The sequence below is a fragment of the Mobula hypostoma genome, chromosome 9 (assembly GCF_963921235.1).
Source record: "Mobula hypostoma chromosome 9, sMobHyp1.1, whole genome shotgun sequence".
Lineage (NCBI taxonomy): Eukaryota > Metazoa > Chordata > Chondrichthyes > Myliobatiformes > Myliobatidae > Mobula > Mobula hypostoma.
In genome coordinates, this window is record NC_086105.1 from 81749556 (window position 1) to 81774449 (window position 24894).

The window sequence follows — 24894 nt, forward strand, 5'->3', positions numbered from 1 at the left end:
CTTTTTTCTTACTTTCATTAATAACTGTCTGTTTAAGTTAACATTCTTAAATATACTTCTGATTAACTGTATGCAGTGTATGATCTGTTATTTCTTGCTGACGGGCGATTGCTGGGAGCAGTAAATCACACAGCATTCACACAAACCTGGGTTTGATGGGCGAGACATCCCAACTTCACAGATTTGGTGGGACCAAAGTAGTATACACCCCAGACATATGAAGCCGGTGAAAGGTGGGTTTCTCGCTGCAGGATCCAGTGGCTGTTAGCGAGGGCATAATGAGCTACATTTCCAGAGATGCCTGGTAAAAGGAAGTTTCACATGTTTATGTGAGACAATATAATGCTTGTGAGACTATTATAGTAAAACAAGCAGTCATTTAAGTATGCGAAACAGCAGCAATCAAAGATGAAATGTGCAGTGCAGTATGAGAGTGTGTTGGTGAGTTGGGAAGGTGTGCGGAGTGGCGAGGGGCTGCGGCAGGGTGTTCAGACAGAGTATACACATGTGCTAGTTGGCAGCAGGGTGTTAAGAAGTCCAGCAGCCTGGTGGCAGAAGCTGTTACCCAGCCTAACCGTTCTGGTTCTTCTGCTGTGGAACCTTCTGCCATCAGGCAGGAGGTCAAAGAGATGGTAGGAAGGATGGAAAGGGTCCTTGACAAGTCTGGAGGCACCGTGTATTCAGGGCTTCTGATATATGTCCTGAATTGCAGGGGGAGGGGGAGATACCCCAACGATGTTTTCTTCAGTCAAAAAGGATCTAGTGTTTTCCCGGTGTATATGATGAATAAACTCTTCTTGGACTTCCAGCCAGATACAGATATTGACTATAACTGATGTTTCGATGACACCCTTCGAGTTTGTCATCAAGTAGTTGGCTATAATCAATAGCTATACCTGGCTGGAGACCCAAGGAGAATTTATTCATTTTCAGCAGTCCTCGCTATCTGTTGTATTGTTTGCAATCTGATGCATTGCATTTCCTGTACCAAATGGTGTTGCAGCTGGAGATGCCATCATTTTCTTTTGCTCAAGCTTGAGATCAACACTTAAATCTAATTAGTTGCAGTTCAGACATTCACAAGTTTTAAAGCTTGCCTACCAGGATTTGAATTTGCTGAGGAGAGAATGAAGGACTTTCAAGCAGATTTCTTGCTAAATGTCTTTATTGATCACATTACAGATTGATCGCTCTAAGAAATAGGCTATCTTATGTGGAGAGACCGAGGTTACGTCCACACTAGACCAGATAATTTTGAAAACGCCGGTTTCGAATAAAAACGACAGGTGTCCACACTAGGTGTTTTTCAAAATATCTCTGTCCACATTAAAACAGGTGTTTCGGAGAATCTACTCCTACTGGGCATGCGCAGACACATCTACAGAAAACAAGCGAAGAGGAAACGGTATAATATTTACGTTTCTGCGGCGGCATTGTGCTATATCTATTGGTCAAAAACGAGAGTACCAACAACAACAGCGAAAGAAAGTTTTCAACAATATCTTCGAGGAATACAAAGAAAACCTCTGCTGGAAAAAGCAGACTGGACTTCTTCGTTTAGGCAGACAATGAAGTCGAGCTGTTTCTGCCAGTTACAAACAACTACAAAGTCAGCAAAGCAGTGGAGAACGTGGAGATGTTTAACTCCAAACAAGCTATTAACGTAGACAATAAAGTAAACAACACATGCATAAAGCCGTCTTCTACCCAAGATCAACAAGAGAGTGGAATCTTCTGCCGCCAAACCTGCGCAGTATTTCTGACATTAATATTTTTAAAGATAGACTCAATCAAATCAATTTAGGGGACCTAGTCAAAAAAGCTCACTTTGCAACTTAACTCTCACGCCGTTCACACCGACTGCGTGTTGTAACAGCTGTACGGGAGTGCTTGCACAGTACCAAGCAGAAGCAGAAAAAGCATTGTTGTTGTGGTGTTGTCATGACAGCATTTTTAAATATCTCCGTTTACCCCGTCCACACCACAACGTGCAACAGTTGTTTTCAAATTTACACACTCTGGAGAGTGTTTTAGAAAAGCTCCATTTTCAGGGGATGAAAATGCCGTTTCAATGTGGACGAAGGGGCAAAAGAAAGACAAAAAAATTTGTTTTCAAAATTATCCAGCGTAGTGTGGACGTAACCTGAGTAAAGTTGATGTATACTGTAGAAGTAGCTGTAGGAAGACTAACTAATAGTGCCTGACTATAACAGGATTGGATGGCTGGACCAATCCATAAATACTGGCATTGACCAAAAATGTAGTACCTAAGCATGCCCTGAGGGTGTCCAAAATATATAAAATGTGAGAGAGAATGAGAGAGAGAGAGAGAGAGAGAGAGATATGTGGGATGATAGATAAATAGAGAAAGAGAGAGAGATAAAGGTGGGTAGATAGATAAATAGACAGCAAGAGGGAGAAGGGGAGATGGAGAAAGAACAGAAGGGTTTCAGGAAAAGTGTCGTAAAGAAAGGGAGAAGGAGTGAAAGGAATGTGGGAAAATAGAGAGAGAGAGATAATATTAACAAGTTTTACCATGCCTTTTCTTCTTTGACAATATGTAAGTCATGACATTCAAAGTTCAAAGTCAACTCTATTATCAGAGTACAGACATGTCACCAGCTACAACCCTGAGATTCTTTTTCTGTGGGCATACAAATCTATAGAACGGTAACTAACAGGACTAATGGACAACAAACTGCAAATGCAAATATAAATAAATAGCAATAAATAATGAGAGTATGAAATAACAAAAATAACAGTCCTTTACAGAAATAGAACGAGTGTTCTTATCACCTTTTGTTCAAGAACCTAATGGTTGAGGGGTAGTTACTGTTCTTGAACCTAGTGGTGCAAGTCCTGAGGCTCCTGTACCTTCTACCTGAAGGCAGTAGTGAGAAAAGAACATGGCCTGGGTGGTGTACTTAGCCACACAGTCATAGGTGTAAAACAAGTAAAGCAGGTGGTTAATCACACATTCCTGGTGCTCCTGTGCTAATAAAGATTATGGAGGAGATGTTTTTGCCAATCTGAGCTGACTGGGATCTACAAGTGAGGAAATCCAGGATCCAATTGCACTCTGGAGTATTGAAGCTCAGCACTTGGAGTTTATTGATTATTTTTGAGAGAATGATGATATTAAATGCTGAGTAGTCATCGATAAAAAGCATCCAGTTGTATGCATCTTTGCCGTGTGAAGATGCCAATGAGATGGCTTCTGCTGTAGACCTGTTGCTTCAGTAGGCGAAATGGAGTGGATCATAGTCGCCACTCGGACTGGATACCAACCTCTCAGAACATTTCATCAATGTGGATGTAAGTGCACTGGGTGATAGTCATTGAGACAGGTTACCATGCTCTTCTTGGGCACCGGTATGATTGAAGCCACACACTGTGGGAGCTAGAGGTTGAAGATATCCCTGAATACGCCATTTATAGAGCTACAATGTTTAAATTACCATCATAAAACAAGCTCCAAGCAGTTGAAAACTATTCACTCAATGAATGCAGAAAATGTCACCTGAAAGAGCACATTCAGACATCAAGGCTATATGTATGCAGGGGCTGGTAAATTATTAAGAATTTTGTTCCACCATCTCACCCACTGATAATGTATAATTCAATTGAGATAGATTCTCTCACTAATATCTGCACTGATGTAAGAAAATGTAACCTTTTTGTAACCATTTGGAGTTTTGTTTGATGAAATGGAATGTAATTCAGAAATTGCAACCTTGCAAACAAAAGTGATATCAAACAACTCACACAGATACCAGCAAGGAAAGAAATAAACAAAATGTTCATTTGCTTATGGTAGCAGGGAAGTTCCACTGCAAAATTTTGTCTCAGATCAAATTATAATTATTTAGGCAGCAAGTTTTTATCCTAAAAATAAGAACTTCCTGATTGTGCTGCTGTTGTAGTGAGGTCAGTTAACATGATTTGTGCTTCAGTGGATCACTGATGGACTGAATCCTGGGATAATTATATGAATACACTGGACAATAATTCTTTTTGAAAGAGTTGATTCCTCAGATTGTTTTTTTATTATGATAGACCACTTGAAGCTGAACACAAATATAATTTCAGACTACTTGTATCACACGGGAATTTGGAGAAAATAGAAATTTAACTTTAATTGAATGTAATGCATTTAATTGCATAACAACGTTGATACTTTGCAATAGCTCAACTAAGTGTAAAATGTTTTGTTGATGATTTTCATTTGTACTCAGTTTATGAGGATTCTCCAGCAATAATCAGTCAGCAGTGATGGATACCAGTTGCCCTGATACCGTTACTCCATGACCGCAATGATCTGGTGAAACCTTTCACCATGCTTATCACTGACAGTGCCAAGATTTGCAGGAAAGAAGTCTAAATGGGAATGCAGAAAATGAATCTTTAGTGACATGTTGCACCTCATAGTTTTGCATGTTTGAAGCATGTTGTCAACCAGCTGCACGTAGTTTGGTGCTCTGTAGTTGCCAAGAAAATTTTCAACAACTTTCCTAAATGCCTTCCATGTGATTTTCTCTGGTCCCATTAGAAGTTCTTTGAATTGCCTGTTATTGATGACCTGTTTGATTTGTGAATCAGCAAAAATGCCTCCTTAATCTTGGCGTCAGTTATCCTGAGTTGAATTATGAAGGTGATTTCCAAAGAAATGGTATGTGATGGGGAAATTTCATGGCGATTTTCAAGATCAGCAGTCCAAAATCCATAAGATACACTTAAAGGTATTCAGGATGCAAAATATTTATCTAGTGATATAGGCAAGGTCACCTTCATGGTACAGACGGAGAGAAAGAAAAGGCTACCCTTGTGTCAGCTGTTAAATTTCAATTAGCACAATTATGATCCTTTATGAAATCTCCTGAGTCAGGAGGACAACATTACTCACCGTAAATTATTGGCTCACTGTAAATGTAGGTAGGCAGGTCAATATACTTTCTGTTTATTGACCTTTCTCACTGACTGGATGCTCAGGTTTTGAATTTAATCATTTGAAGATTAAAAAGAATAACAATAGCAGCTGGGAATGATGTTCTTTAAGTCTCCTCTGTCGCCATGAGGTGTTTGACAGCTATATGTAATTTAAAGGAAGCATTGTAAGTATAGAATTGTCCTGCTGTTACCTTTGATCTTTAGCATATAAAATGTCATGTAATATTGGGTTGAGCAGGCCTCTTCCTCCAAGATCAATGTATCTATCTAAGAGTCTCCTAAAAGACCCTATTTTATCTGCCTCCACCACCATCCCTGGCAGTGCATTCCATGCACCCACCACTCATGAATATTGTGTGCAGTTTTGGTCCCCTAATCTGAGGAAAGACATTCTTGCCATAGAGGGAGTATAAAGGAGGTTCACCAGATTGATTCCTGGGATGGCAGGACTTTCATATGATGAAAGACTGGATCGACTAGGCTTATACTCTCTGGAATTTAAAAGATTGAGGGGAGATCTTATTGAAACGTATAAAATTCTAAAGGGATTGGACAGACTAGATGCAGGAAGATTGTTCCCGATGTTGGGGAAGTCCAGAACGAGGGGTCACAGTATTGAGGATAAAGGGGAAGCCTTTTAGGACCGAGATGAGGAAAAACTTCTTCACACAGAGAGTGGTGAATCTGTGGAATTCTCTGCCACAAGAAACAGTTGAGGCCAGTTCATTGGCTATATTTAAGAGGGAGTTAGATATGGCTCTTGTGGCTAAAGGGACCAGGGGGTATGGAGAGAAGGCAGGTACAGGGTTCTGAGTTGGATGATCAGCCATGATCATACTGAATGGTGGTGCAGGTTCGAAGGACCGGATGGCCTACTCCTGCACCTATTTTCTATGTTTCTATGTATCTCTGTGTGAAAAACTTATCCCGACATTCCCTTTGTACCTACTTCCAAGCACCTTAAAACCACGTACCCTCATGTTAGCCATTTCAGCCCTTGGAAAAATCCTCTGGCTATCCACATAATCAGTGGCTCTCATCATCATATATACCTCTGTTGCACCAAGGAGAAATGGCCAAATTTACTCAAACTATTCTCATAAGTCACGCTCTCCAATCCAGGCAAACATCCTTATAAATCCCCTCTGCACTCTCTGTATTGTATTTACATCCTTCCTGCAGTGAGGTGACCAGAACTGAACACAGTCCTCCAAGTGGGGTCTGACCAAAGTCTTACTTAGTCATTGTCAATCCAATTCCTTTTGGAGGAGTTATTTCATTCGAGTGCTATCAATCATATAGATAATGAATTCTAATGCTGGATCACAGTTACTTTAAAATAAATACGAAGTAGCTTTATTAGCAAAGTACAGATATGTCACCATATGCAACCCTGAGTTTTGCTTTCTTGCAGGCATTCAGAACAAAACAAAGAAATAAAATAGAATTATTGAAAAACTACACACGAACGAAAACTAACAAGCAACAATGTGCAAAAGAAGACAAACTGTGTGAATATAAAACAAAGATGATATTAATAATAATAATATCTTGGTCCAAAACTGATCTGGAAAACTTACAAAGAAAAATAAGAACTCGAAGGACAGATTTTAGAAAACTCTGCGTACACTCGAACACATTCAGACTGAGACTACCTTGGACAAAAGGAGGAAGAGAAATAACAGACATAAAAAATTACACAAAAGTCAGATAAAACTTCTAAGAATACATTTTCATCAATGAAAACATGAATCAGCACTCCATGCGAGCATATGAAATTCTAATAGGAAATATATGCCACTAAATTTAAGTGACAGCACAATCCCAAAAAATGAAGTAATTATCACTACAGCAGAAAAGGTTAACCGATGGAAGAGCATAACCCTCTATGGAAGACATCCCCATGATCTGAGCAGACTAGATGTCAACAAGGAAGCATCGAACGCCTGGATCTGATAGGAGTCTTCTTCCCAGAAACAGAGGGGTTCCTTATTGTAATACAGAACCAGATGGTTAACACAAAAATAATCAAAAATACATAATAAAACACCAACAAATTCAAGATGATAAGTATAGAAAATGCTGCAAAAAAAACAGAAACAGTCATTTTGGTAGGTCAACTATGATGGCAGAATATAGCATTAATGGTAAGACTCCTGGCAGTGTGGAGAATCAGAGGGATCTTGGGGTCCGAGTCCACAGGACACTCAAAGCTGCTGCGCAGGTTGACTCTGTGGTTAAGAAGGCGTACGGTGTATTGGCCTTCATCAATCGTGGAATTGAATTTAGGAGCCGAGAGGTAATGTTGCAGCTATATAGGACCCTGGCCAGACCCCACTTGGAGTACTGTGCCCAGTTCTAGTCGCCTTAGTACAGGAAGGATGTGGAAGCCATAGAAAGAGTGCAGAGGAGGTTTACAAGGATGTTGCCTGGATTAGGGAGCATGCCTTATGAGAATAGGTTGAGTGAACTTGGCCTTTTCTCCTTGGAGTGAAGGAGGATGAGAGGTGACCTGATAGAGGTGTATAAGATGATGAGAGGCATTGATTGTGTGGATAGTCGGAGGCTTTTTCCCAGGGCTGAAATGGATGCCACAAGAGGGCACAGGTTTAAAGTGCTGGGGAGTAGGTACAGAGATGTTAGGAGTAATTTTTTCACTCAGAGAGTGGTGGGTGCATGCAACAGGCTGCTGGCAACGGTGGTGGAGGTGGATATGATAGGGTCGTTTAAGAGATTTTTGGATAGGTACATGGAACTTAGAAAAATAGAGGGCTATAGGTATGCCTAGTCATTTCTAAGGTAGGGACATGTTCGGCGCAACTTTGTGGGCCGCAGGGCCTGTATTGTGCTGTAGGTTTTCTATGTTTCTAATCCAACACTTTACAGGATCCTGCAGCAGTTTAACAATCAAGTGGTAAACAAAATTCACCAAAACCTTGATTTACAATACAAACTCAAAAAAGCACACCTTACTATAAATACAGTCCTGATCCAGTTTTAGAGTCAGAGTCCCACAAATTATATTAAGACCGATCCACAATTACATATAGGACAATCCGTAATAACTGTCTGGATATAATAATACAGGATTAACAAGCAACAGCAACTTACTTAATAGATATAGCTATTCCAAACACATATAATATACATAAATCAATAAGTCAATAAGCTGTATTAAAAGAGGAAATTGAAAGGGTATATATGAACAAGGTATACATTGTCCCAATAGTAATATCTGTAACAACTGATATCACCCCAAAGTTACTACACAATAGCAAAAAGCAATTAGGCCTACACAGCAATATCTATGTAAATCTCCAGAAAGCCACAATAAAAGATTTTTATGCAAGGAATGGTAAATGTCTGAAGCAAGCTGCAAGGGATAGTGGTGTTCATGAGGCTTTGGAATAGACATGAATGTGCAGAGAATGGAAGGATATGGATTATTTACAGGCAGAAGAGATGGAGTTTAATTTGACACCGTGTTCAGCACACAGTGTGGGCCAAAGGCCCTGATCCTGTACTCTACTGTTTAATGTTCTATGTTATCTGGTCAATCAGTGGGTGGGAACTGTTGAACACAACACCCAATCCAGCATAGCCGATCCCCAAGTGGGCTCAACAATAAGCTGTTCTAGAAAGTCTGGACTGATGAAAGCCAGTGTGCTAAATGCACTTTTCATCACCCTGTCTACCTACAATACTGCTTGTAATGTACTTTGCTCTAAAACGCCTAAATCCCTCTGTTCCATTACACTCCCTAGTGCCCTATCATTCTACGTTTAAGTTCTATAGTAGTCTGACCATCCAAAGTGTGTTCTCAGAGGCAGTTTGGTAGGAGATGGTGAAGATGAATTGCTTGAAGAAGGGTGTTTAGTGAGCCTGATGATAATTGAGTTGGTGGGCCACTTGAATGGATATGAAGATCTGGTGGTCAGTCCAGATCAGGAAGGGCTCGGTTTTCCCCATCAGTTGATGTCTCCATTCCTCCATGGCCCATTTAATGGTGAATAGCTCCCTGTCTCCTACTCCATAACAGCGCTATGTAGAATTGAACTTGCACCATAAGAGGGCACAAAGATACATTTTCCCATCCAGTTCTTGCTGGGAGAGCATGGCCCCAGAGTTCACATCAGATGCGTCCACAGAGAATGGGGGCGATGGTTAAGCATATTTTGAGTTCCTTGAAAGTGTGGTCCATAGCAGCAGACTAGGTTATCTGTGAGGTAGGTGACTTGGTAAGAGAATCTGGGGAGTGGAATTTTGGCTGTAGTTCCTGAGGAGCTGGCAGTAAAAGTTGGAAAAGCCCAAGAAGTGCTGTAGCTGTTTGAGGGAGTTCAGTTGGGGCCATTCAAAGATATCGCTCACTTACTCTGGGTCCATGGTTTTGCCTTGGGATGAAAAGACATAACCCAGGAAGGTAATGACTGACTCAGGTATGGAACTACAATTTCTCTAACTTGCAGCATGGTTGGTTTTCAAGGAGACACTGAAGGACTGAATAGAAGTGACAACCATGACCTTGTGGTCTGTGCAGCGGCAGGAAACTGACTTCATTTTTACTGAAGGTGATGTCTAAGTTGTGGTATTCTTGTGGGAGCTTGGTGAAGTTGAAGGTTTCCTCTGTCTCTGCGGATTTATGGGGTAAAGTCAGCTGAGGTTGCAGACAGATAGTCCGGCAGGTCGGTTCTTAGTTCATTAGTGTCCAGGCGAAGTGAAGGTTGTGAGTGGAGAGCCAGGTGTAATCTAAGATGAGAGAAGTGTTGGGTTAGTCAATAAGGAGGTATTGAATGGATTCATGGTGGTCTCTGATGCTCATGTGCATAGGACGTGTGCGCACTCTGAACATACCAGATCTCAAGGGAAGTCCATGAATGGTCATGGTGCAGAAAGAGTGTGAGATAGGATCAGCAGGGAGTCCAAGCTGCAGACTCAGAATCTGATCCAGAAAGTTGCCTGCTGCACCAAGGTCTACCCAGAGCTCCCTTGCTCATAGGGCTCTCGGGGTGTGGAGGAGGACAGAAAGAATGAGATGGGCTAAGGGGCTGGAATAAGGAACCACAGGGAGCTTAACAGATAGAAGGTCACTTGTCTCTGGTGGTGCTGTTTTCCTGGAAGCAATGGATATTTGATACATGGGTGATCAGATTCTCCACATTAAGTGCACAAGTTGTTTCCTTATCAAAATACATGCATTGCTCGAACTTCATGGGCTATGGAGGCATTGCTGATTCAGGTCCTGCAGCCTGAAATGGTTCTGGCTGAATTGGGGTTTTAGTTGCTGATCTGGAGAGTCTCTCCACAAAATGCTTGTCAACATGGAGGACCAGGATGATGAAGCTTTCAAGTTCATTGGGCAGATCTCAGTTAGAAAGCTCATCTTTTAAGTGCACCAAGAGGCCATGATGTTAATGGGCAAGCAGCACTTCTGAATTCCAGCCCAACTATGTTGCAAATGTCCTGAATTTAGGGTGTAATCCAGCACCAAGTACAAGCACTGACGCAGGTGATGTATCCAATCCGCTGCCCCGCTTCCACCTCCTGAATGGTCAAAACCCAGCACAACTCAGCAGTGAACCCCTCATATTTATGGCAAATGGCAATTTTGTTGCCCAGTTAGCAGCGGCAGCCCAGGTATGTGCTCAGCCAGTTAAGAGAGAGGTGAGAAAAGCACACTTGGCTTGGTCTGCAGAATACAGAGGTGGATGCAGCTCCAAGTGCAAGATGCAGTGGGACAGGAAGTTGTGGTACTGGGTTGGGGATCTGTCAAAGAATTTGGGCACCAGAGGAAAGGTGCTCGACAAAGCGATCCCTCAGCCTATATTGGATCTGAACGATGTAGAGATAGCCACATCAGGAGCACTGCATGCAGCAGACGATCCTGCATCACCATCATAAAGGCACTGCATTCTGTGGGGTTCACAAGGACTGCAGTTTCTTGCCTTGGCTACTCCAATGTCACCTACCGAACTCACTAGCGCTGCCACCTTGAATAACCAGGACATACACAGATTTCTCTCCAAGTCAGACACCATTGAGTTGTGAAGGATCAGCTGATAGCTGGTATGGAGTAAGGTATGGAGCAGTGTCCAGAGGTTTCTAGAATGGCACGCAAACTGTTAACCAGATGGTCTTACAAGGAATGGCATGGTCACCTATCGGTTAGTGCAATCACTTTACAGTGCCAGTGATCACTCTTTGGGGTACGATTTCCACTGTGGCCTCCAGGAAATTTGTATATTCTCTCAGTGACCACGTGGAAAGTACAATTTCCTCTGAGTGCTCCAGTTTCCTCGCACATTCCGAAGACATACAGGTTGAATTAGTAAATTATGGACATGCTATATGATGTCAGAAGCATGGCAACACTAGCGGGCTGCAGCCAGCATAACCGTAGACTGTGTTAGTTGTTGACTTAAAATGACACATTTTACTATATGCTTCGATATACATGTGACCAGCATCTGCAAGTAGAGATGCTGGACACCATTCAGAACTTTTCGCTGCCACATTTGTGAAGGCATCACTAAAGAACTTCACAGCAAACTATCTTCAACTTATTAACGTAAAATCCTTTTCCTGAAGACCTCAGGAAAAGAGTAGGCCAAGCAAACTTAAGAAAAAACTCATACAAATACACCATCCCTCAGAAAATGGATTGCTTTCAACCGGGTTTTCTTTCGAAGCATGCACATATGACTTACTTGCAGGCAATCACACTGGAGGTAATCTCCCGCTGAAAATGTGACAGCCACAAATTAGACCAAGCACTCATGGCCACCAATCCTGTTAGCAGACTAGATGCTTCCTCAGCATCAGCCATGCACTGGATAACATCCATAATATTCATACATAAAGAGGGTCCAGAGAAGGTTCAGAAGAATGATTCTGGGAATGAAATGGTTAACGTATAAGGAGCATTTGATGGCTCTGGGCATGTACTCGCTAGAATTTAGAAGAATGAGGAGTATCTCATTGAAACCTATCTAATATTAAAAATCTAGACAAAATAGACGTGGCGAGGATGTTTTCTATAGTCGGGGAGTCTAGGACCAGAGGGCATAGCCTCAGAATAGAGGGACATCCCTTTAGAACAGAGATGAGGAGGAATTATTTTAGTTAGATGATGGTGAATCTTTGAAATTCATTGCCATATATGGCTCTGGAGGCCAAGTCATTGGATATAGTTAAAGCACAGTTTGATAAGTTCTACATTAATATGTCCATCAAAGGTTATGGGGAGAAGGCAGGAGAATAGGGTTGAGAGGGACTACTAAGTCATCCAAGATGGAATAGTGGAGAAGACTCACTGGACTGACTGGCCTAAGTTTGCTCCTAGATCTTATAGTCTTATATAAAGCTAAACTGCCATTAGAAGATGAAACCTATCATCGGTGTGGTACAGTGCTATGAAGAGCACATTCCACATATTCGGTAACTGAAGAGAAAACGTGAGGCCTAGGGGATAGACTCAGATCTCACTGCAGACTATTCAGCCATCTTCTGAATCTGCTGGGGTAGTCATTCCTTATACCGCTGAAATCCTTTCAGTGCTTTTGGTGCGTTGATAATCACTGTGGTGCAGATAGGATGTGATGTCTCTGCAGTGTGTCCCCATTCTTGCAGCTGAATGGTGGAATGTGGAGTGAATAACCTGGAAATAGTATAGAAAAAGTGTAAGTGTGTGCTCACTGTTCAGAATGATTGAAGTGTTTGATGGCATAGTCTGTGACTCCATGACTCGACTAACGGATTTACTGTGTTCATCGAGGTCCATTCAGTTTGAGCTGGGAACTCAGAGGAGGAGGCAAGATCATGTTGAGCCGTGAAGACCCTACTAAGAGAGTTTGCTGACACACCACTTTGTACTTAAACCTTTCTGATGAAAAATGATCCACAGGCTATTTCAAAACTGTCTTCACGGAATCACAATAGAACATAGAACATAGAACATAGAACGGTACAGCACAGTAGAGGCCCTTTGGCCCACAATGTTATGCTGCCCCTTAAACCCTGCCTCCCATTTAACCCCCCACCTTAAATTCCTCCATATGCCTGTCTAGTAGTGTCTTAAATTCCACTAGTGTATCTGCCTCCACCATCTGACTCAGGCAGTGCATTCCACGCACCAACCACTCTCTGAGTAAAAAACCTTCCTCTAATATCCCCCTTGAACTTCCCACCCCTCACCTTAAAGCCATCTCCTCTTGCATTGAGCAGTGGTGCCCTGAGGAAGAGGTGTTGGCTGTCCACTCTATCTATTCCTCTTCATATCTTTTATACCTCTATCATGTCAATAGACAATAGACAATAGACAATAGGCGCAGGAGCACCGCCATTCACTGTGATCATGGCTGATCATCCACAATCAGTATCCAGTTCCTGCCTTATCCCCATAACTGATTCCGCTATCTTTAAGAACTCTATCTATCTCTTTCTTGAAAACATCCAGAGACTTGGCCTCCACTGCCTTCTGGGGCAGAGCATTCCACATATCCACCACCCTCTGGGTGAAAAAGTTTTTCCTCAACTCTGTTCTAAATGGTCTACCCCTTATTCTTAAACTGTGGCCTTTGGTTCTGGACTCATCCATCAGTGGAAACATGCTTCCTGCCTCCAGCGTGTCCAATCCCTAAATAATCTTATATGTTTCAATCAGATCCCCTCTCATCCTTCTAAATTCCAGTGTATGCAAGCCCAGTCACTCCAATCTTTCAACATATGACAGGCCCGCCATCCCGGGAATTAACCCTGTGAACCTCGGCTGCACTCCCTCAATAGCAAGAATGTCCTTCCTCAAATTTGGAGACTAAAACTGCACACAATACTCCAGGTGTGGTCTCACCAGGACCCTGTACAGCTGCAGAAGTACCTGTTTGCTCTTATACTCAATTCCCCTTGTTATGAAGGCCAACATGCCATTAGCTTTCTTCACTGCCTGCTGTACCTGAATGCTTGCTTTCAGTGACTGATGTACAAGAACACCTAAATCTCATTGTACTTTCCCCTTTTCCTAACTTGACTCTATTTAGATAATAATCTGCCTTCCTGTTCTTACCACCAAAGTGGATAACCTCTCATTTATCCACATTAAACTGCATCTTCCATGTATCCGCCCACTCACCCAGCCTGTCCAAGTCACCCTGCATTCTCATAACATCCTCCTCACATTTCACACTGCCACACAGCTTTGTGTCATCTGCACATTTGCTAATGTTACTTTTAATCTTTTCATCTAAATCATTAACGTATATTGTAAACAGCTGCGGTCCCAGCACTGAACTCTGCGATACCCCACTGGTCACCGCCTGCCATTCCGAAAGGGACCCGTTAATTGCTACTCTTTGTTTCCTGTCAGCCAGCCAATTTTCAGTCCATGTCAGTACTCTGCCCCCAATACCATGTGCCCTAATTTTGCCCACTAATCTCCTATGTGGGATTTTATCAAAGGCTTTCTGAAAGTCCAGCTACACTACATCCACTGGCTCTCCCTTGTTCATTTTCATTGTTACATCCTCAAAAAATTTCAGAAAATTAGTCAAGCACGATTTCCCCCTCGTAAATTCATGTTGACTCGGACCAATCCTGTTACTGCCATCCAAATGTGTCACAATTTCATCTTTTATAATTGACTCCAGCATCTTCCCACCACTGACGTCAGGCTAACCGGTCTATAATTCCCTGTTTTCTCTCTCACTCCTTTCTTGAAAAGTGGTACATTAGCCACCCTCCAATCCACAGGAACGGATCCTGAATCTATAGAACATTGGAAAATGATTACCAATGCATCCACAATTTCTAAAGCCACCTCCTTAAGTACCCTGGGATGCAGACCATCAGGTATCAGGGACTTATCAGCCTTCAGACCCAACAGTTTATCCAACACTATTTCCTGCCTAATATAAATTTCTTTCAGTTCATCCATTACCCTAGGTCCTTTGGCCACTATTCTATCTGGGAGATTATTTGCATCTTCCCTAGTGAAGACAGATCCAAAGTACCTGTTCAACTCCTCTGCCATTTCCTTGTTCCCCAGAATAAATTCACCCTTTTCTGTCTTCAAGGGCCCAATTTTGGTCTTAACTATTTTTTCCCTTTCACATACCTAAAGAAGCTTTTATTATCCTCCTTTATATTCTTGGCTAGTTTACCTTCGTACCTCATTTTATCTTCGCATATTACCTTTTTAGTTATCTTCTGCTGCTTTTTAAAAGTTTTGCAATCCTCTGGCTTCCCACTCATCTTTGCTATGTTATACTTCTACACAAGGAATTTTGCAGATGCTGGAAATTCAAGCAACACACATCAAAGTTGCTGGTGAATGCAGCAGGCCAGGCAGCATCTCTAGGAAGAGGTACAGTCGACGTTTCGGGCCGAGACCTTTCGTCAGGACTAACTGAAGGAAGAGCTAGTAAGAGATTTGAAAGTGGGAGCGGGAGGGGGAGATCCAAAATGATAGGAGAAGACAGGAGAGGGAGGGATGGAGCCAAGAGCTGGACAGGTGATTCGCAAAGGGGATATGAGAGGATCATGGGACAGGAAGCCCAGGGAGAAGGAAAAGGGGGAGGGGGAAAATACTGGTCTTAAGGTGTTATACTTAAATGCACGCAGCATAAGGAATAAGGTGGATGATCTTGTCATACAGCCACAGATTGGCAGGTATGATCTTGTGGCCATCACTGAGACGTGGCTAAAGGATGCATGTCTCTGGAAGCTGAACGTCCAAGGATACATGGTGTATTGGAAGGATAGGAAGGTAGGCAGAGGGGGAGGTGTGGCTTTATTAGTAAGAAATGATATTAAATCATTAGAAAGAGGTGAAATAGGATCGGAAGGTGTAGAATCTTTATGGGTTGAGCTAAGAAATCGCAGGGGTAAAAGGACCCTGATGGCAGTTATTTATAGGCCTCCAAACAGCTCCAGTGATGTGGACTATAAATTACAACAGGAAATAGAAAAGGCTTGTCAGAAGGGCAGTGTTATGATAATTGTGGGGGATTTTAACATGCGAGTGGATTGGGAAAATCAGGTCGGCACTGGATCTCAAGAGAGAGAATTTGTAGAATATCTGCGAGATGGCTTTTTAGAACAGCTTGTTGTTGAGCCCACTAGGGGATCGGCTGTACTGGATTGGGTATTGTGTAATGAACCAGAGGTGATTAGAGAGATTGAGGTGAAGGAACCCTTAGAGGGCAGTGATCATAACATGATTGAGTTCACTGTGAAATTTGAAAAAGAGAAGCTGAAATCTGATGTGTCGGTATTTCAGTGGAGTAAAGGAAATTACAGTGGCATGAGAGAGGAACTGGCCAAAGTTGACTGGAAAGGGACACTGGCGGGAAAGATGGCAGAGCAGCAGTGGCTGGAGTTTATGTGAGAAGTGAGGAAGGTGCAAGACAGGTACATTCCAAAAAAGAAGAAATTTTCGAATGGAAAAAAGATGTAACCGTGGTTGACAAGAGAAGTCAAAGCCAAAGTTAAAACAAAGGAGAGGGCAGACGAGCAAGCAAAAATTAGTGGGAAGACAGAGGATTGGGAAGTTTTTAAAAGCTTACAAAAGGAAACTAAGAAGGGCATTAAGAGGGAAAAGATTAACTATGAAAGGAAGCTAGCAAATAATATCAAAGAGGATACTAAAAACTTTTTCAAGAATATAAAGAGTAAAAGACAGGTGAGAGTAGATATAGTACCGGTAGAAAATGATGCTGGAGAAACTGTAATGGGAGATAAGGAGATGGTGGAGGAATTGAACGAGTATTTTGCACCAGTCTTCACTGAGGAATTCATCAGCAGTATACCGGACACTCAAGAGTGGCAGGGAAGAGAAGTGTGCACAGTCACAATTACGACAGAGAAAGTACTCAGGAAGCTGAATAGTCTAAAGGTAGATAAATCTCCCAGACCAGATGGAATGCACCCTCGTGTTCTGAATTAAGTAGCTGTGTAGATTGCGGAGGCATTAGCGATGATCTTTCAAAAGTCGATAGGTTCTGGCATGGTTCCGGAAGACTGGAAGAATGCAAATGTCTCTCCACTATTTAAGAAGGGGGCAAGGAAGCAAAAAGGAAATTATAGACCTGTTAGCTTGACATCGGTGGTTGGGAAGTTGTTGGAGTCAATTGTCAAAGATGGGGTTACAGAGTACCTAAAGGCATATGACAAGATAGGCAGAATTCAGCATGGATTCCTTAAAGGAAAATCCTGCCTGACAAATCTATTACAATTTTTTTGAGGAAATTACAACTAGGCTAGACAAGGGAGATGCAGTGGACGTTGTATATTTGGATTTTCTGAAGGCCTTTGACAAGGTGCCGCACATGAGGCTACTTAACAAGATTAAGAGCCCATGGAATTACAGGAAAGTTACATACGTGGATAGAGTGTTGGCTGATTGGCAGGAAACAGACAGTGGGAATAAAGGGATCCTATTCTGGTTGGCTGCCGGTTACCAGTGCTGTTCCACAGGCGTCCGTGTTGGGGCCGCTTCTTTTTACATTGTATATCAACGATTTGGATTATGGAATAGATGGCTTTGTGGCTAAGTTTGCTGATGATACAAAGATAAGTGGAGGGGCCGGTAGTGCTGAGGAAACGGAGAGTCTGCAGAGAGACTTGGATAGATTGGAAGAATGGGCAAATAAGTGGCAAATGAAATACAATGTTAGAAAGTGTACGGTTATGCACTTGGCAGAAGAAATAAGCAGGCCGACTATTATTTAAATGGGGAAAGAATTCAAAGTTCTGAGATGCAATGGGACTTGGGAGTCCTTGTACAGGATACCCTTAAGGTTAACCTCCAGGTTGAGTCGGTGCTGAAGGAGGTGAATGCAATGTTGGCATTCATTTCTAGAGGAATAGAGTATAGGAGCAGGGATGTGATGTTGAGGCTCTATAAGGCACTGGTGAGATCTCACTTGGAGTACTGTGGGCAGTTTTGGTCTCCTTATTTAAGAAAGGATGTGTGACGTTGGAGAGGGTACAGAGAAGATTCACTAGAATGATTCCGGGAATGAGAGGGTTAACATATGAGGAATGTTTGTCCGCTCTTGGACTGTGTTCCTTGGAGTTTAGAAGAATCGGGGGGGGGGGGGGGACCTCATGGAAACATTTCAAATGTTGAAAGGCATGGACAGAGTGGATGTGGCAAAGTTATTTCCCATGATGGGGGAGTCTAGTACAAGAGAGCATGACTTAAGGATTGAAGGGCGCCCATTCAGAACAGAAATACGAAGAAATTTTTTTAGCCAGAGGGTGGTGAATCTATGGAATTTGTTGCCACGGGCAGCAGTGGAGACCAAGTCATTGGGTGTATTTAAGGCAGAGATTGATAGGTATCTGAGTAGCCAGGGCATCAAAGGTTATGGTGAGAAGGCGGGGGAGTGGGACTAAATGGGAGAATGGATCAGCTCATGATAAAATGGCGGAGCAGACTCGATGGGCCGTATGGCCGAATTCTGCTCCTTTGTCTTATGGTCTTATGGTCTAAATACCTGCCATTGTTGTTCCACTGTCATCGCTGCTAGGGTATTGTTCTATTGAACTTTGGCCAGCTCCTCCCTCAGAGCTCCATAGTTCCCTTTGTTCAACTGTAATACTGATACTTCCGATTTTCCCTTCTCCCTCTCAATTTGTAGATTAAAACTTATCATATTATGGTCACTACCTCCTAATGGCTCCTTTACCTCGAAGTCCTTGATCAAATCCAGTTCATTGCATAACACTAAATCTAGAATTGCGTTCTCTCTGGTAGGCTCCAGTAAAAGCTGTTCAAGAATCCATCTCAGAGGCACACACAAACTCTCTTTCCTGGGGTCCAGTACCAACCTGATTCTTCCAGTCTACCTGCATGTTGAAATTCCCCATAACAACCGTTGCATTACCTTTGCTACATGCCAATTTTAACTCTTGATTCAACTTACACCCTACATCCAGACTACTGTTTGGGGGCCTGTAGATAACTCCCATTAGGGTTTTTCTACCCTTAGAATTTCTCAGTTCTATCCATACTGATTCTACGTCTCCTGATTCCATGTCCACCCTCGCAAGGGACTGAATATCATTCCTCACCAACAGAGCCAGCCCACCCCCTCTGCCCATCAGTCTGTCCTTTCAATATGACGTATACCTTTGAATATTCATTTTCCAGGCCCTGTCCACTTGAAGCCATGTCTCTGTTATTCCCACAACATCATACTTACCAATTTCCAACTGAGCCTCAAGCTCATCCACTTTATTTCTTATACTTCGTGCATTCATATATAATACTTTTAATTCATTACTCCCCTCACCTCCCATATCAATTCCTATTTCACTTGGCCATACTGTACGATCCCTTCTTGTCTCCTCTCATCCTCCTCCTCTCCAGAGAGTAAAACCCTAGCTCCCTTAATCTCTGATCATAATGCATACTCTCTAAACCAGCAGCATCCTGGTAAATCTCCTCTGTACCCTTTCCAATGCTTCCACATCCTTCCTATAGTGAGGTGACCAGAACTGGACACAGTACTCCAAGTATGGCCTAACCAAAGTTTTATAGAGCTGCATCATTACCTCGCGACTCTTAAACTCTGTCCCTCGACTTATGAAACCCATAAGCTTTCTTAACTACCCTATCTACCTGTGAGGCAACTTTCAGGGATCTGTGGACATGTACCCACAGATCATCAGGTTGATCAGCTTAATCAGGTTAATTATCAGTGACAGATATCATGAAGTTAGTTGTTTTGTGCAGCATTACAGCACAAAGACATAAAAAAATGACTAGAAGTGGCAATAAGAAATACTGTATATAAAAACATAAATTAGAGCAAAAAGAGAGCAAGATAGTGGGGCAAAGGTCATGGGTCATTGTCCATTCACAAATTGTATGTGTGGGGTAAAAGTTGTTCCAAAAATGTTGAGTGTGCATCTCGTCCCTGATGATAGTAATGAGAAGCAGGCATGTCCTGTGTACTGATGGTCCTTAATGATGGATGCCACCTTCTTGAGACATCACTTGTTGAAAATGTCCTCAATGCTAATTCCCATGATGGAGTTAGTTGAGTTTACAGTCTTCTGCATCTTTTTTCAATCATGTGCAGTGAAAGAGTTGATATGTCTTTGTGAGATCATACAATTCCTTTCCACTGTACTCCATTGTCTTAGAGTCTCAGCTCTGGTTACCTCCTGTCTGGGTTTTCCTAGAGTTGTCCTCTTTTGTCTCCTAAGCCCTCTTTCAGAGCACATTACCTTTCTTCGAGCGTGTATCTCTTTGATCAGGACTTGTATGTCCATTTGAGCGAATGTAAGAGTGACTCACTCTTCCCAGTGAACTCCAGTAGTGCGATCACTCAAGTTGAATATGATGTTCTCCTAAGGGGTTGTGTGTTGGTGGGTCTTCAGGTGCATGCAGAGGTTGATCTGGAATTCACCTAACACTGGGAGGTTACTGTGGATTCCCTTAATGGAGAACGCCTGCATGTGATTTTGTTTAATGTGAGCAGGCTGATGCATGGGCAGCTGTCACACTCTCCTTGACAGATCAGTGTCAGTGTCCAGTTACATGGAATGTAAGACAATTCAGGACCCTTCATTGATGAAGCTTTCCTCTGCCTTCACTGCCATTGTGACGTCGAATCATCTTCCGCTAGCTTTATCGTTGAGATTTTGGTTGGAGTGTTCTTTGTCTGGAAGCTCCCTCCTGATCATACAACCATGGGTGATGTTTAGGCTTTTATTTGGTAATTAATAGCCCTGCAGACATTGATTTTCAAATTCTGTTGGACCACAATAGGAAGGGGGCCATTTTTGTTTTTAGTTGAGTATTTTAGTCAGGCTGAAGTACGTGTACACAATCTTGTGTTGTTTCTCTTTTGTTTGTGCCATCAAAATCATCATCTGTAAGTGTTGTTTTAGTTCATAAGGGAGAAATCTGAGCAATAATTTGTAGAAGTTTATTCCTGATTATCAGTATAGTGCCTGACCAGCCTTGGTAACTTAAGGAATGCTTACATCTGTCACAATGGTGGGGCACTGGGAGCAAGGGTGGACGCAAATGCAAGACACATCTTGTGAGGTTACTTAGATTTAGTTTATTGTTTGATACCAGGAGAGCAAGGCAGGAGCAGGAGTAGCGACTGGACAAGGACTCAGGACTACGACTAGGCTGGGACCAAGGGTCTGGGCTAGGACTCGGAATCGGATCCCAAAACTAGAGGCGACATGAAGAGGCTACGGTATGGACTCCGAGCCATGGACTGTGCAAGGACCCAGTACCTGAGTCTTGCCCCGGGCTCGGACCCCAAAACCAGGCAAGAACATGACATGGGCTAGGGAGAGGAGGTGCATGGAAAAACAGAGCCTCGGTCTTGGGAGAGCAGGTACCTGAAACCATGGACATATACACAGAACATAGAGTCAGGACCCCTCCTTGGGTACAGGACATAGGGCCAGGACACACACACAGAACAGAGAGCCGGGACCCCTCCTTTGGTACAGGACATAGGGCCAGGACACACACACAGAACAGAGAGCCGGGACCCCTCCTTGGGTACAGGACATAGGGCTGAGACTCACACGCAGAACAGAGAGCTGGGACCCCTCCTTGGGTACAGGACATAGGGCTGAGACTCACACGCAGAACAGAGAGCTGGGACCCCTCCTTGGGTACAGGACATAGGGCCGGGACCCATGACCCCCTGCGGGGCAATGGCAAGATGGCCTGACTTACCCCACAGAGGCGAGGACAAGACAAGACACGACATGACCCCTCGCGGGGCAACGGCAAGACGGTCTGACTTACCCCATGGCGGGGAGGACAAGACAAGACATGACATGACCCCCCCGCGGGGCAACGGCAAGATGGCCTGACTTACCCCACGGAGGCAAGGACAGGACAAGACAAGACAAGACATGACACCCCGCGGGGCAACGGCAAGACGGCCTGACTTACCCCACAGAGGCGAGGACAAGACAAGACAAGACATGACCCCCCGCGGGGCAACGGCAAGACAGCCAGACCTACCCCACAGAGGTGAGGACAAGAAAAGATACGACATGACCCCCCGGTGGGGCAACGACAAGACAGCCAGACTTACCCCACGGAGGTGAGGACAAGACAAGACCAACACGAAAGAACACAGACAGTACCTATCTAGCTCCGGCGAAAGAACTAGACCGAGGTGCAGGCGAGGGCTGCAGACGAGGGCTAGAGGCGAGAGGGGCAGAGAAGGGATTCAGACAGGGGGGTAGGAGAGGAATTACAGACTACCAGGGCCAGGACTTGACTCAGAACTTGGATGCTGCCAGGGCCGGGACTTGGCTCGGAACTTGGATACCGTCTGGGCCGGGACTTGGCTCGGAACTTGGATGCCGTCTGGGCTGGGACTTGACTCAGTACTTGGATGCCGCCAGGGACAGGACTTGACTCGGAACTTGGATGCCCCAGAAGCCAGGACTTGACTTGGAGCCTCCGGGTAGTGGCGAGCTCTCGACTTGGCCCGGGAACAGTAGATAGCGGTTCTTGATTTCCTCCAGCGGGTTAACTGACGAACCCGCCTGGGTGAGGAAACTTTGCAGGCTCGCTTTGGTGGGGTAACTTGACAGGGTTGCTCCGGTGAGGAAAGGTGAATTACTGGCACTCACTTCGGGCGGAGACTAGGCTTGCTCCGGCCAGATGACATTGGCACGCTGTACCTTGGTGACTTTGCAAACGCTTTCGTGCCAGACAGCTGAAAGCCGGAGACTATAATCTATTGGTTCAGCCGAGAGTAAATTGCCTCTAATCACCAAGGCCGAGGGACACGGGAAAACAAGGAACCAAAGGGAAACGGGGAGTCAACGGTCCGGATCGTAACATAAACAAAGTAAATTTAAAGAGACCCCGATCCGGACCATGACAACATCATATTAATTTTCTTATATACTTTGAAACTTAGTTTACTCATGTTGTGTATAATTTTGAATAGTTTACATGTAAGTTTAGCTTCACATATTCCTTTTTATGAATGTGACAATTAAGTCATAAGTTTGTTGTATTAAGTACTTATGGCATTTTTCTATTTCTCCCTCAGATTGACTCTTATTCAATTGTAAAACCCTCACTAATTTTTATAGATGCACCGTAGAGGGTGCATCTATATATCTTCTAGGGTGCATCACAACCTGGTATGGAAGTTGTCCTGTCCAAGACTGGAAGAAGCTGCAGAAGATCGTGAACACAGCGCAGCACATCACACAAACCAATCTTCCGTCCTTGGACTCACTTTACACCGCACGCTGTCGGAGCAGTGCTGCCAGGATAATCAAGGGCATGATCCACCCAGCCAACACACTTTTCGTCCCTCTTCCCTCTGGGAGAAGGCTCAGGAGCTTGAAGACTCGCACAGCCAGATTTGGGAACAGCTTCTTTCCAACTGTGATAACACTGCTGAACGGATCCTGACCCGAATCTGGGCTGTACCCTCCAAATATCTGGACCTGCCTCTCGGTTTTTTTGCACTACCTTACTTTCCTTTTTCTATTTTCTATTTATGATTTATAATTTAAATTTTTATTATATTTATTATCAATTTGTACTCCAGGGAGTGCGAAGTGCAGAATCAAATATCACTGTGATGATTGTACGCTCTAGCATCAATTGTTTGGTGACAATAAAATAATAAAGTAAAGTAAAGTAAAGTAAATATGCCAGTGTTCCCTACTAAAGCATCCGGAGCTTGGACAAACAATTGACTCCCATGTTCAGCTGACTGGAGTCTAGCTTACTGCTGAATTGTGTACTTTCTACTTCGCACACAAGGAGAGCAGTGTGGGTGACCATACTTGGAGCAGATTGCCAGATGGATGTGCAGATAGTAAGTCAGAGAATGGGGTTGAGAGAGATAATAAATCAGCCATGATGGAATGGCAGCGCAAACTCGATGGGCCGAATAGACTATTTCTGTTCCTCTGTCTTATGGTCTTATGGCAAAACAGCAGATGACATTGCTCTTGGGATCAAAAGATCTCACAAGCTTCTCCACCATAACGCGATGATGAGTCTTGTGAGCTCCTGAGATCCCGAGGCCCGTGAGCTTCAGGTCCTTCCTGGCAGCCACAGAATGTGCTGTGTGGTTGAGGATGGGTCTGAGCTTTTCATGTGACTCTGCAGCAAATGATTCAGTCTGCATTAAACCATGTGAGGACCAACTATAAATTGTCCAGATCCCATTTCAGCACTTATTTCTGGGATAAGTGAACTAATGAGGTAACATTCCAAACCAGATTTTGGCAAAACTTGCAATTTTTTTCTGTTACACACAAAAATTACTGGAGGAACTCAGCAGGTCAGGCAGCATCTCTGGAGAGGAATAAAGGGTTAAATGTTTTGGGCTGAGACACTTCAATGGGACTAACCTCTTTTTTCAAAGGTTCCAAAGGTATCAAAGGTACATTTAATGTCAGAGAAATGTATACAATATACATCTTGAAATACATTTTCTTCGCAAACATCCATGAAAACAGAGGAGTGCCCAAAAGAATGAACGACGGTAAAATGTTATGACCCAAAAGGAAAGCAGCCAGTGAGTGAGTGGGCCAGTGAAGGAGTTGAGCTTGGAGGCTTTGACTCGAGGGGCTTCGACGCGAAGAGGCAGAGGACAAGCTTGCTCACAGTTAGTTTTTACAATGTCTCCTGAGACGGTGATGTGCCTTTCATGTGAGATGTGGCAGTCTTGGGGGAACTCCCCTCTCCTGCAGAGTCACATATGGAAGTGCATACGGCTGGGCGATCTGGAAGACCATGTAAGGAATCTGGAGCAGCAGCTGGATGAGCTTTGACTCATAAGGGAGAATGAGGCAGTTGTAGATGAGAGTTACAGAGATGTAGTCACACCTAGGCTGTTGGAAGCAGGTCGTTGGGTGACAGTCAGAGGAGGGAAAGCGAAGGTGAGCAGACAGGTAGTGCAGAGCACCCCTGTAGCCATTCCC

The 24894-nt window shown here is 43.5% G+C and overlaps 1 long non-coding RNA gene across 2 annotated transcripts in view; it reads right to left on the reverse strand.

The window, feature by feature from the left end:
• Positions 1 to 247: 247 nt before the first annotated feature.
• LOC134351289 (uncharacterized) overlaps positions 248 to 24894 on the reverse strand; it is a 38828-nt gene continuing 14181 nt past the window's right edge. Inside the window, exon 4 of one of the 2 annotated variants that reach the window (XR_010019121.1) lies at positions 248 to 301. This is a non-coding gene — a long non-coding RNA (uncharacterized LOC134351289). Of the gene's footprint in view, positions 302 to 6339; positions 6936 to 24894 lie in introns of those variants that run through there. The other variant, XR_010019120.1, reaches the window with a different exon arrangement.